This window comes from Peromyscus maniculatus, chromosome 11 (genome assembly GCF_049852395.1).
Source record: "Peromyscus maniculatus bairdii isolate BWxNUB_F1_BW_parent chromosome 11, HU_Pman_BW_mat_3.1, whole genome shotgun sequence".
Lineage (NCBI taxonomy): Eukaryota > Metazoa > Chordata > Mammalia > Rodentia > Cricetidae > Peromyscus > Peromyscus maniculatus.
Genome location: NC_134862.1, coordinates 30,970,871 through 30,983,369, shown reverse-complemented (window position 1 = coordinate 30,983,369; position 12,499 = coordinate 30,970,871).

Genomic DNA, 12,499 nt, shown 5'->3' with positions numbered 1-12,499 from the left:
TTACTCACAAACAGCAATTTAGGCAAAACTTACTGCGGAGAGTTCATCTGGCTTCACCAGCCCTCGGCAGCAGGGGGGGTGAAGGCTGTGGCTGGGGTCGCCTAGGGATTGTCTTCGTCACATCTGAGACTGACACTGGCTGCCAGCTAGGACTGCTTGCTGCTGGTGCTGCAGAGCACATGACCTTCCTCATGGTGACTAGGCTTCCTCATGGCTTGGAGCTGAGTTCTAAATCTGGAGCCCAGTAGAGAAAGAGCCAGCTAGGAATAGTGCTACTTACCGTGTTTCCAGTCTTGCAAACCTGGCCATGCTGTATCTGATCTGCCTCCATCCTTGTTTTAGAGGTTACTCACCGAGGTAGGATCATTTTCAAGGGGATGGGAAGAACAGCCCATCTTCCCCCAGGAGGGGTGTTCAAATCTGTGGTCGGCTGCACAGGATTGTGTGCATGGACATGCCTGGTGGAGTTGGGGAGGTGGGTTCACAAGACCTAAGCCCTCCCTGGGGATTTACAGGCAGTTAATGGTAGATAGAGGGGTAGGGGTGGGGGTGTGTAGGGCAGATGGCTTCTTCAGTGGAGAGGCCACTGGTAAGTTGCCCATGTTCCTGTAGATAGCCCCTTGTCTGTACTCCTCTGAGTAACCCTGATTAAACCCACAAGCTCTCACACACAAAAAGCCTGGAAAGGAAAGGGGACACTGGCTGGAAAAAGGAAGGTGGTCAGTGGGAGGGGAAGGGAGAGAAAGAGGAGTAATGGAGGTGAATCTGATCAATACATTATTTGCATGTATACAAATACCATAATGAAACCTGTTATGTTATATATATATATATAGTTAGTTAGTTAGTTAGTTAGTTAGTTAGTGCATATAGTACATATAGTTAATATGTATTCATTAAACACCTAAAAATGAAAGAATGGGTGGTTGAGATTTCAAGTCACTCCTGAGTGTGGAAGGCAGGCAGGCAAGCTCTCATTCCCTGTGGGTCCCCTCCTTGTGGCCCCTCGCTAGTCCATTCACCATGCAACCTAGTCTTCTTCCTCATGCGCTTGTCTGGTTTCCATTTCATTCACCTCTCCTGTTGCCTTCAGTTGTCTAGTCTAAAAATACCCAGTTGCTCGTGTACAGATGTTTAAAGTCCTTGCACATCTGCCCAAGGATCTTCTCCTACTTTATTTCCTGAGCTCTTGGAAAGAGAGGCTGGATCTAAAGAGAAGAGCACCAGCCAAGTGTCTAGTTATTTTTAACTAAATGATACATAGTGTTGTGTGTCTCTGTCTGATATTCTACAAGATTGTTCCCCAATTTCTACTCATCTTTCAAATTCAAATTCAAGCCAGACCATTGCTAAGTCTCTGGCCACAGTCTACTAAAATCCACAGCAGTAGCCAGCACTTACTGAATGCTCATTGTATGTCAACAATTAAGATTCATTCATTTTTTACTAAGTCTTGTCTGTCTTTCCGTGTCCATGTATGTGTGATGTGCATAGATGTGTATGATTGTTTACCTGTGGGTAACATTCATGTGCTCATGCACATCTGGAAGCTCATGGTTGTTGTAGGGTGTGGTGATATTTTATTTGTGCACCCCCAAAAAGCTCTTCTGAAGGTCAGAGGAAAAAGCCAGCCTCTATATTAAACATAGAAGTCAGGCAATGGCAGCACACACCTTTAATCCTAGCATTCGGAAGGCAGAGATTCATCCGGATTTCTGTGAGTTCAAGGCCACACTGGGAACAGAGCCAGGTGTGGTGGCACATGCCTTTAATCCCAGCACTAACCATAGAAGTCCAGAGGTCTGTACAGACAGACAGAAAGTGATGTAGCTAGGCAGAGAGAGGAAGAAAGAAGGCAGGGATAGAAAGGCATATAGGAGTGGGTATACAGGAAGTTGGCCTCTCTTTGACTGACGATTTCTAGCAGTAAGAACATGGCTGGCTTCTTTCTGCTTCTCTGATATCTCAGTTTTCACCCCAATATCTGGGTCTGGGCTTTATTATTATCAATAATAAGACTGTTTAACAGTTCGTCTTAGAGTTGGGACTCTGCCCCCATTACTTTTTCACCTTATTCATTGAAGCAGGGTCTCTCAATCAACCCCAGAGTCACCGATATGACGAATCTAGATAGCTAACTACTCTGGGAATCCTGTCTCTGCTTTCCAAATCTAGAATCGAAGGTAGGTTGCCACGCCTACCCGCCATTTACACTGGTTCTAAGGATCTGAACTCCTCTTTACACGTGTGTGACGGTGCTTTAATACCTTGCCATCTCCTCAGCCCGTGTTTCTACAAATTATTACAGCACTTCTTATATCTGTCCACGGAACAGATGGAGAAACTCAGGTGAAGAGATTTTTCTCAAGGTAGACAGCTAACAGGAGATGCGTTCGGAAGTCAAATCTGCCTGTCTGCTGAGCTCAAGCTTTCCTAACAACGATCCGCACAAACTGTGCAGGTTACAACAAGGTAAGTAGCAAGTGGAGAAAGGGACACCCCTGGGTGCTTCTTTGGTCACAATCTGGGGTAAGGCAATCAGGAAACTGACCCGGGGCATTTGGTGTTACCACAGCAATAACTAGGCCCATTTAAAATGGACAGGATTTTTATTTTGAAGATTACTTTTATTCTTTATTTATGTCTGTGTATGTGTGCGTGCTGGTGCCCACAGAGGCCTGAGACATTGGATCCCTGGGAATCTGAAATTCCAGGCCGTTGTGAACTCCTCAGCTTGGGTGATGGGAAGAGAACTCCAAACCTCTGCACAAACAGCAACTGCTCCTAACAGCCGAGCCATCTCCCCAGTCCTTCAGAGGTTTATATTTGTCCGTTAGCCTCATCCAGCCTCAGGCTGGCCACTCACTGAGGCATATTCACAGTTTCCTTGGCCTTTCCAATTGACAACCGAGCAGGCGGGATTTAAGGCTTAGGTGTGCTGAGAGTGTCATCAATGAGTTGGGAGTCAGGCGGCCTGTCTGTTCTTCCCAGCAATTTTGAAATCACTACTTGTGGAGCTTGAAATCAAAGGCTGTGGGTGTGGCTCAGTCAACGGAGTGCCTGCCTCGCATCTAGGAAGCCCTGGGCTTCACCCCAGCACTACAGTAAACCAGGCACAGTGGTGCAGCGCTTGGGAGCCAGGCAGGAGGACCTGAAGTTCAAAGTCATCCCCAGCTGTGCGGTGGGTTTGAGACCCACATGGGCTACATGAGACCCTGACTAACAAAGACACAAATCTCCCCTCTTCTGTGTCTGTGTTCCTGACGAAGAAGAATGTCCACTTCTTCATTACTGGAGTTTGGAGTCTTTCCGCAAGGGGCCAGAGGTTTACTTCCTACCTGGGCATTTGCAGGTGGTGGAAACTAAGAGGTAGGGTGCAGTGAGTAATCTATAATCGAGGTGTAACTTTGCAGGGTATCTTGAAAGGGTATCGCACGCAGTCTCTTTCTCTCTTTTCTGCTTCCTGGCAATGAGGTGAGCACCTTTGTTCCATCAGGAAGCTCCCAAATGATGTATCCTGCCTTGTCCCAGGCCTGCAATGAAATAAAGCTTCTTTTATAAAACTTTTCAGGACCGTGGATAATGGCTAAGCTCTCCAAAATGATGAGATAAAATAACGTTTTCCCCTTTAGAAGTTGCTTAATCTCAGGTGCTTGTTGTAGTGATGGAAAGTTGAGTGGCATGCCCACCAAAGAAGGAGGGACTCTGGTGTGGACTGACCTTGTAACTTACGTTGACCAGTCCAATAAAATGAGAAGAAGTGAGTGCTGGGAGATCTGAATTGAGGGCTTAGAGGGCTCTGCAGGTTTGCCTCTCCTTTTCACAGTTCCGACATGGGGCTGACATCATAGGAAGAAGCTGGGGTGAAGGTCCAAGGAGATATTTTGTGTCACAAATTTAGAAATAGTGAACGTGTATTAATTGACATATGCCCAAATCAATTGTCTTATTTGACACGGGAAACCTATGCTCGCATAGGTGACAGACATATTTCACTCTTCATAAAGCTTCTCCTTATTAGGGTGGCCTGTGTTTTCTTTCCCTTTCTTTTGCTCTTTTCTTGTTTGCTTTCTTTGAAGGCCTGTGAACTACTACCCAGCTTCTGGCCAGGTTGAATTTACTGTACCAGATGTGGAGCTACCTTCAAATCTAAGCACAAAGTGATTGGTTGCCCCACAATGGTTATGCCACTAATGCGTTGGTGGTGTATGTTGTGACCTGTGTTCTCTTGAGAGGAGCTGCCTGTTCAGTCGGCTACAAAAAGGAGGCAGAGAGAAGGAAGTCACCCCTTCGTACCACCACACACACACATGCTCTAAGCAAAGAAGAGTGTTTGCAAGATTTGTTGGAATGATGATAACCATTTACGGACGTTTAAAGGTAATAGGACATCTTTAATTTCTTAGTAAATTATTAAAAGCTTTTGTTTGCTCTTTATGACAAGTGTTCTCTCTCTCCAGCTTTACCTTATAGAATAGGGGCTAGCAAATTTTGTCTATAAAAGTCCAGATTAGAAATCTTATAGTCATTATACACTTCAAATATCCATGGCAGTTCCGCATTAGTAATTCAAAAGCAGCCCTAAGCAATGTATAGATAAATGCAGGTAGCTCCATTCCAATAAAGCTTTATTTACAAAAACAGAAAGAGGGCTATAGTTTTCCTGTGTCTGCTGTAGGAGATCGGAATGAGCGATTGTTCTAGTTTCATTATGTTGCTGTGATAAAACACTCTGACAAAAAGCAACTTAGGGGAAGAACAGGTTAATTGGGTTTGTATTTCCAGGTCACAATCCATCACCGAGGGAAGTCAGGACAGGCACTTAAGTGGGAACTTGAAGTAGAAACCATTGGAGAGCTTGCTTGCAGGCTCACAGGCTCATGTTTAGCTAGTCTTTTTTATGTACCACAGGACCACTTGCCCAGGTGAAGGTGCTGCCCACAGTGGGCATGCCCCTCCTACATCAATTAACAGTCAAGACAACCCCCCACAGGCATGCCTATTGTCTGATCTGACCTGGGCCGTCCTTCAGCTGAGACTCCCTCCTCGGGAGACCCTAGGTTGTGTGAAGTTGACATTCAAAAGTAACTATGACAGCAGTAAAAACTTTTCCCAAGGATTATTTCTCGCCTTCCAACACACAGATAATACAAGCCACAAAGTATAGGTGAATTTCCATAACTCTAAACTATTAAAACAGAGAAGACAAAGTTCATTGTATCTGGAAAATGGAGGCACAATGTATAATCTAAGAAACTGTTAAAAATGAGAATTATATGTAATTTCCAAGTTCAGCCCCTGTGTTACAGCCCCTCTCGTCTGTGGGTGTTATGAGCAGAATGGCTATTATTTCCCACTGATGAACCACAAATGGGCTGAAGATATTTGCATACCTTTTTTATACATAATATATACCCGCACTCTAACCTCTGATTCTTCTTACCAAATTCCATTTAATTTGTCATTAATTAGTAAATTGTTATGTGAAGTGCCTGCAAAGCATCTTGGGCAAACTGGCCTTCGCAGGATGATTGTTCTTTTGCAAGCTATCTGAAATTGTTATTGCTGAGCAATTTCCATGAAAATAGAAGGCCCCGGGAGCTGTTCTTCTAAAATAAAATGAACTAAATGGGGGAGAACAAATAAAGGCAATAATAAATCAAGGACAAGAGACAGGAAACGCGTCTCCCCAAAAAGTGTCTAAGAAGTGCATTACCCTCTTGTGGGTACAGGTGCTTCCTTGAAGACGGGAGCAGACACAAAGGAAGCAAAGACAGGTCTAGAGGAGATCTTGAGAAATTCAGTTAATGGTTGTGTTCATCTTCTGAAGGGTGCGGAAGGGCCTCTGGGTGGGATGGTTACAGGCCAGGCCTTTCCATCTCTAGGTCATGCTCAGCATGTTAACACCATTTTCACTGTCAGTTACAGATCAGCGCGCCCCCCCCCCCCCCCCCCCCCCCCCCCCCGCCCCAACCCAACTGGCTTGCTTTCTTCCTTGCTTTCACTGAGAGCCAGGGCAAACTCACCTTCACTTTGGATGGGACTTTTGCCTTCCAATGACGTCCCGGGTTAATTCCTCTTTAGGCCTCCTCCGGAACCAAACCCAGATGAAAGGGGAGCCTCGCCCCTCCACCCCCTCTTCCTCTGCCTGCTCTTCTGCTGGGTTTCAATGGCTGACTGAACAGTGTGTTAGGTTCACTGAACTTGGTGTTGGCGTGGGTTCCAAGCAGAGACAAAGTCAGCTTCCCGGCCAATTTCCATATGAAAGCAGCTGAGGTCGCTTTTCCCCATTTTGGAATTCCAGGCAGCACCCTGGGCCCAGACTTCTCATTTCCCACCCCCACATCCCAACCCACCCCCAATCTCCACCCACTCCAACTTCCCTAGCTAGGGATTCCAGCTCTCACCAGTTACTGCAGCCTGAGAGAGCAATCTCCAACAACAAAAATTACACTTGCTTCCTGAGGAAGCTCAAAGGTTACTAATGCTGCATTTAAGAAAATTATAATTCCCACTGCCAGCCATTGAAGAACAAATATAACCCAGTAAGACTTTCCCTGGCTGTCTTTAAATTGGGTTTTTGGTCTTATGTGAACTGCTCTAAAATTTTTGCTTCATTTCTGAGGTGTGGTTTGGCCAATCTAGAAAATGTGTGAGTGAAGGCTCATTTGGAACCATAGAAGCCTCTTAGCAAATAATATCCTCAAACTAGAAGGACGCAGGAAGGCCCAAGCTGTGGGTGGTTTGATGAACAGGACCCTCAGGTCCTCACCCCCCTTCACTCTGAACACCTTTAGAAATTACTAGTGCGCTGGAGAGGGGGCTTAGTGGGTAACGTGTTTGCTGTGCCAGTGTGAGGACCTGGGATCAGATCCCCAGAACCCATGTAAGCCCGAGTGGACAGTGCATATGTCTGTAATTCTTGTACTCATATAACCAGACATGAGGCAGAGACAGGAGAATTCCCCAAAGCTGGTGGACCAGCTCTCTGGGCACATTGCAAGGGTGGGCAACAAAAAGAGACACTGGCTCAAACAAGGTGGAAAATGGAAGGGCAGGCACAGGAGGTTGTCTTCTGACTGCCACACACAGGAGTGCACGCCTGTGTGCACACAGGAGCGCACGCCTATGCGGCACCCTTATCATACAACAATACAAAGGTTAAAAAATAAAGAAGTTGCTGGTGTCTGAACCAGCTGTTATCTACTGGCTTACATTAGATTGGTGCCTCCCATTTCCATGCTTGGTCATATTGTAGTTACACTTCAAATAGTGCTTTGCTCCTCCCCCTTGATAGAGATTAAGATGCAGTGATCTAGAGAGGTCTGGTGAGACACATGATGCTATCGTTTTCATAATATCTCCTAAAAAGTGCCACTTCTGTAACGGGGTGCAACTGTCACTTCTGTAACGGGGTGCAACTGTCTGGAGGAGGATTCATGCAGCTGTAGTATGAATGCCATAAAGTCATGATAGAATCTGTGTGGCAGGTGCTAAAACTAACATGATCGTAAGTGTGTGTGTGTGTGTGTGTGTGTGTGTGTGTGTGTGTGTGTGTGCCCGCGCGCGCACGCATGTGAGTACATATGACCTTCCTATGTGTCAGTTCAGGTACCCATGTGCCACAGTGTGAATGTGGAGCTCAGAGGAGAGTCGAGGTTATTGGTCAGTCTTCCCCTTCCATCTTGCTTAAGGTAAGGTCTCTTGTTTTTCACTGTGGAGTACACCAGGCTAACTGTCCAGAGCGCTTTCTCTTGTTCCTGCCTTCTATTTCCTCATAAGAGCACTAGGACACACACACACACACACACACACACACACACACACACACACATGCACAGGCACACGCACAGAGGTTCTGGGGATTTGAACTTAAGTTCTTCCATTTGCAGTGACCGGTTTACCCATTGAGCCATCGCCCCAGCCCCTGTGTTTTCAACTGTATGCGTGCAGACAAACTGGGGTATGAATGTGTGAGAAATGTGTGCCAGTAGCCTTGCACGATGGGATCTAAATTTGCATAGGTAAGTGGGCATGTGTGTCAGCCAGTGGAGTGGACGAATGTGCAAATCAGGAGATGGACTGCAGCCAACGGAGGACCCAGCATCCTCTGGGCTGCCAAAGGCTTTGTTATAGTTGGTTCCCAGCAGGCTACAAACCTCAGTCTCTGCCTGGGGATACAGGATGCTCTCCTGAAAGAAGAAATTATTGAAACACTGTTGCAAACCCAAGCTCTTCCGAGCTGTACTGGCCAGGTCCCTGAGAAACAGCCTGGACATCATTGCTGCTGTAAGCCCTAAGCAAAACCACATGTGCTTGCTCGGCCTTGAAATCCAATGGCCTTTGAGCTCTGTTGAAGAATGAAGGAAGAAAATCTGAATTATGCCCCCCCACCCGCTTTGGAGCCTAGTGTCATTTATTATGCTGACCAAGTACCTTCTGTGTATGTCATAATAAGATAATCTCTCCTTATTCTCCGCCCCCTTTGGTGTGTGAGTTTGTGTGTGGAATCTGTGCCCTATGCATGCATGTGTGTGTGTACATATGTGTGTCCATATGGGCTCAAGTATGCCTGTGCACTTGTGAAGGGCATGGTGGGGGACATGCAGAATCCTGCTCTTTCCCTCTCCAGCTTATCCTCTTAGAGTCTCTCACTGAAGCTAGTCTGGCAGCTAGCGAGCCTCAGAGATCCTACCATCTCCATCCTCCACAGTACTGGCTTTACAGCCATGCCTGCTCCCATGCCCTTGGGTGCTGGGGATTCGAACTCAGGTCCTCATGCTTGCACAGCAAGTGCTCTTACCCGCTGAGCTACCCGCCTAGCTGCAATCTTTCCTGATAATATCTGCAGACACTGCATCGCCCTACATCTGGCCTTTGTGATGAATTCATATGTAGATGGATGACAACATGGAGGAAGAGTTTAAGTATTTCAACAGCATGCATTTTGATCACAGACTAGATTAAGAGACATCTAGGAGGAATTTCTTCGGAGGATCAAATTCTACCCCCACCCTTTTGGTCCCAGCTGGCAGCAGCAGACAAACATTTATCAACGCAGTAATTTCAACTCTTGAGTAAAGAGCCCCCCCCCCCCAGAGTTCCTGCATCAAACAAATCGGCGAGTTTTTGTCTTTAGATTTACTCCGTGGTGACGTTTTTGGCAACAGTGTTGCTGGACTGTGGGATAAGATGCGGAGAATGTCCAGGGAAGGATTTCCCACCCCCAGCTGCTGCACACTGAACTGCCTTGTCCTGGGAGAGATGGTGATGATTAATGATGTCCAGGCCCCCAGAACCCACTGTGCCCTTCCCCCTCTCCCGTTCCATGGGCTTCTATGACAGGAAGAATGATTTACAGACTAGTTGAGGGTAACAGATATCAGGTCCTAGATCCAATCTAGTTTTAGTGTCTTTGTGCGTGCGTGTGTGCGTGTGTGTGTGTGTGTGTGTGTGTGTGTGTGTGTGTGTGTGTGTATAAAGAGAGAGAGAGAGGTGTGCATGTACAAGTGAAAGTCAGAGGTCAATGTCAAAATTCCTACTCTATCACTTTCTATTGTTCATCTATCTATCTATCTATCTATCTATCTATCTATCTATCTATCTATCTATCTATCTATGTGTGTGTATAATGTGTGTGTGGGTGAGTGTAGGCATGTATATGCCACTATATGTATGTAGACTTCAGAGGACAACCTCAGGTGTAGGTTCACCTTCTACTTTGAAACAGTCTCTCGGTTTGCTTGTTTTTCCTCCGTATATGTCAGGCTAGTTAGCTGATGCGTTGCTGAGGATTCTCCCATCTCTGCCTCCCTTCTTACTGTAGGAATGCTGCATTACAGATGCACAACATCTGGCTTTACTTGAGTCTTGGGATTTGAACTCAGGTCCTCACGCTTGCCTAGCAATCACTTTACCCATTGAGTCATCTCCAAAGTTATCCAACTAATATTTTGAAACAGGGTCTTTGATGTAGGTAGACTGGCTAGGCAACTAGCTCTATGGATCCACCTGACTTTGCCACCCCAAGCCCTTCTTTCTGGCCTTACCAATTCCACTACAGAACAGCTTCTATGTGGGTTCTGGCACCTAAACTCAGGTCCTTTACTAACCCAACCCCAGCCATAGTTTAGTTACTAAACTTAAGTGTATTTTAAATCAACAGGCTGGGCCTCGCTTTGGGCCCTAACACCGTTACCCCTTTTACCTTTTTTTCTGAACCACCTCTCTCCGCTCCGCCTCTAGACCTTGCTTGTTTCCTTTGGTCCCTGCCTGTCACTCACCCTGCAGCCTGGCTGCTGAGTGCTGCCCTGTGAACTTGCATGTAGTGCCTTGCTGCTCTGGTCTCTGCATTTCCTCCTCTGGCAACCCTCACTTCCGGTCCTGCACAGTCTCCAGCAGCGACTCTCTGAGGCATCCTCCCCATGATGGACCCGACCCACATCCCTGCTGGGTTCTCCTTAGTTCCAGGAATGGAAGCCCGACTCTTGGCCAGCTCCAGCTGCGTTCCGAGAATTACTGCAGGAATGTGATTTAACAGGAAATAAAGAGGAAGAGGCTTCTGGCTTAGTGACCATCTACAGCGTGCCAGGAAGTACTGCGCAAAGCTCGTGTGTGCTGCTACCTGGCATGGTCTGCAGGATGTGCTGGCTCCCTGTGGACTGACCTCTGCAGAAGCTGGGTAGAAAAGAGCTGAAATACTTAGCCCAAGGTCAGGCAGCATAATAGGTGAACTGAACACTCAGGGTCTGGGCTGAGAAGATGCTCAACCAGAAATAAAATTTTCTTTCCCCAGAACCCACTCAAACCAAAACTTGGTGTGTGCAAGTGCTTATACCACTAGCTTGTGCGAGGCTGAGACACGTGGCTCCCGGGGCTAGCTGGCCAGCTGGATTCTTTATTCCTACTTGGATAAAGGCATTTGGTGTGCACGAATGAGGATGTGAGTTTAAATCCAGATGTAGATGAACACGTTCCTGGAATCCCAGCACTGGGGTCAAAGACAGGAGAATCGCTGGGGATTGCTGGCTGCCTGCCCAGCCCCGAGTGTGCTGAGAGACCCTGTCTCAAAGAACTAAGGTAGACATTGAGAGACTAGGACACTCCCTCAGTGACCTCTGCATGTATACTCACAGGCATGTGACCTACACACACACACACACACACTCACACATAAACACAACTCACACACATATACACCGATACAATAAACAAGAAAATTAATCAGGGTAAAGAGTTACTGAAGAAGACACCCGAAGTCAACCTTCTCCTACTGTACACATGCACCTACATGTACCCATCTGTGAACACATATTTATGTGCATCACCTCCCTAGGTACCCACACACATGTACATGCTTCATCCCTCATTGAACTGTGCTCTTCTCTCTTGCTCTTTCCAATAATACTAAAGCCAGGCACAGCAGAATTTTCTCAGCATTTATATCTGCTGGGCTTTGTGCTAATTCAAATGTTTATGCTATCTCCCTAAAGGGAAAATTTGGGATTAACTTATCACAAAACCTACATTTTTAAAAGTGTACAATTGAGGGACTGGCGAGATGATGCATTGGGTAAAAGTGCTTTCCACCACACCTGACAACCTAAACTGGGTTCCTGGAGCCCTCAAGGCGGGAGCAGAGAATGGACTCCTCCTGTAAATTGTCCTCTGACACCTGACAGCTGGGTACACACACACACACACACACACACACACACACACACACACACACACACGCACAGTGCAAAAGAATTTATAAGTCAGTGTTATACAGGTTGTATAACCACCACTTATCTCATTCCATCACATTTTTATAGGTCCCCCCTTCCCCAGAAAACTCTCATCCATGCAAAACACAAATTTGCTTTCTAATGTTGTAGATGGCATACCCCATACATTTCACAGTAATCAAGAAATCATGCCATATGCGGCCTTCAAAAACTCCTATGTGTGTATGACATATGATGCATGTTTGTGAGTGTACCTGCCAAAGCACACGTGCAGAGGTCAGAGGACAACCTCAGGTATCAGATTTTATCTCCCATCTATTTTGAGACAGGGTCTTTTTGCTTCTGATGCATTCACAAAGCTGACTGGCCTGTGAGTTTCTGATGGTTCTCCTGTCTCCACTATCTATCTTCCCAAAGGAGTAATGGGGTTCCAAATGTGTGCTACCATGTCTGGCTGTATGTGGGTTCTCAGAACTCAGGTCCTCCTGCTTGCACGACCGGTCCTTCACCCATGGGGTCATCTTCCCAGCTCCGCACTTCCTAGTCTTTTGTGTTTGGCTTCTTTCACTTAGCTCTGTGTTTTCAAGGTTCACCCATGTTACAGCATGCAGTGTTTTCAGGGTTTATCAACGCTGCAGCATGTATCTGTACTCTGTTCCTTTCTGTAACTAAATAACATTCCATTTTAAGAATATAGCATATTATATTCATTTTAATCTTATCATTTTCTTATTGCTTCATCTTTTCATTCAGAGGTAAACAAAAGTCTT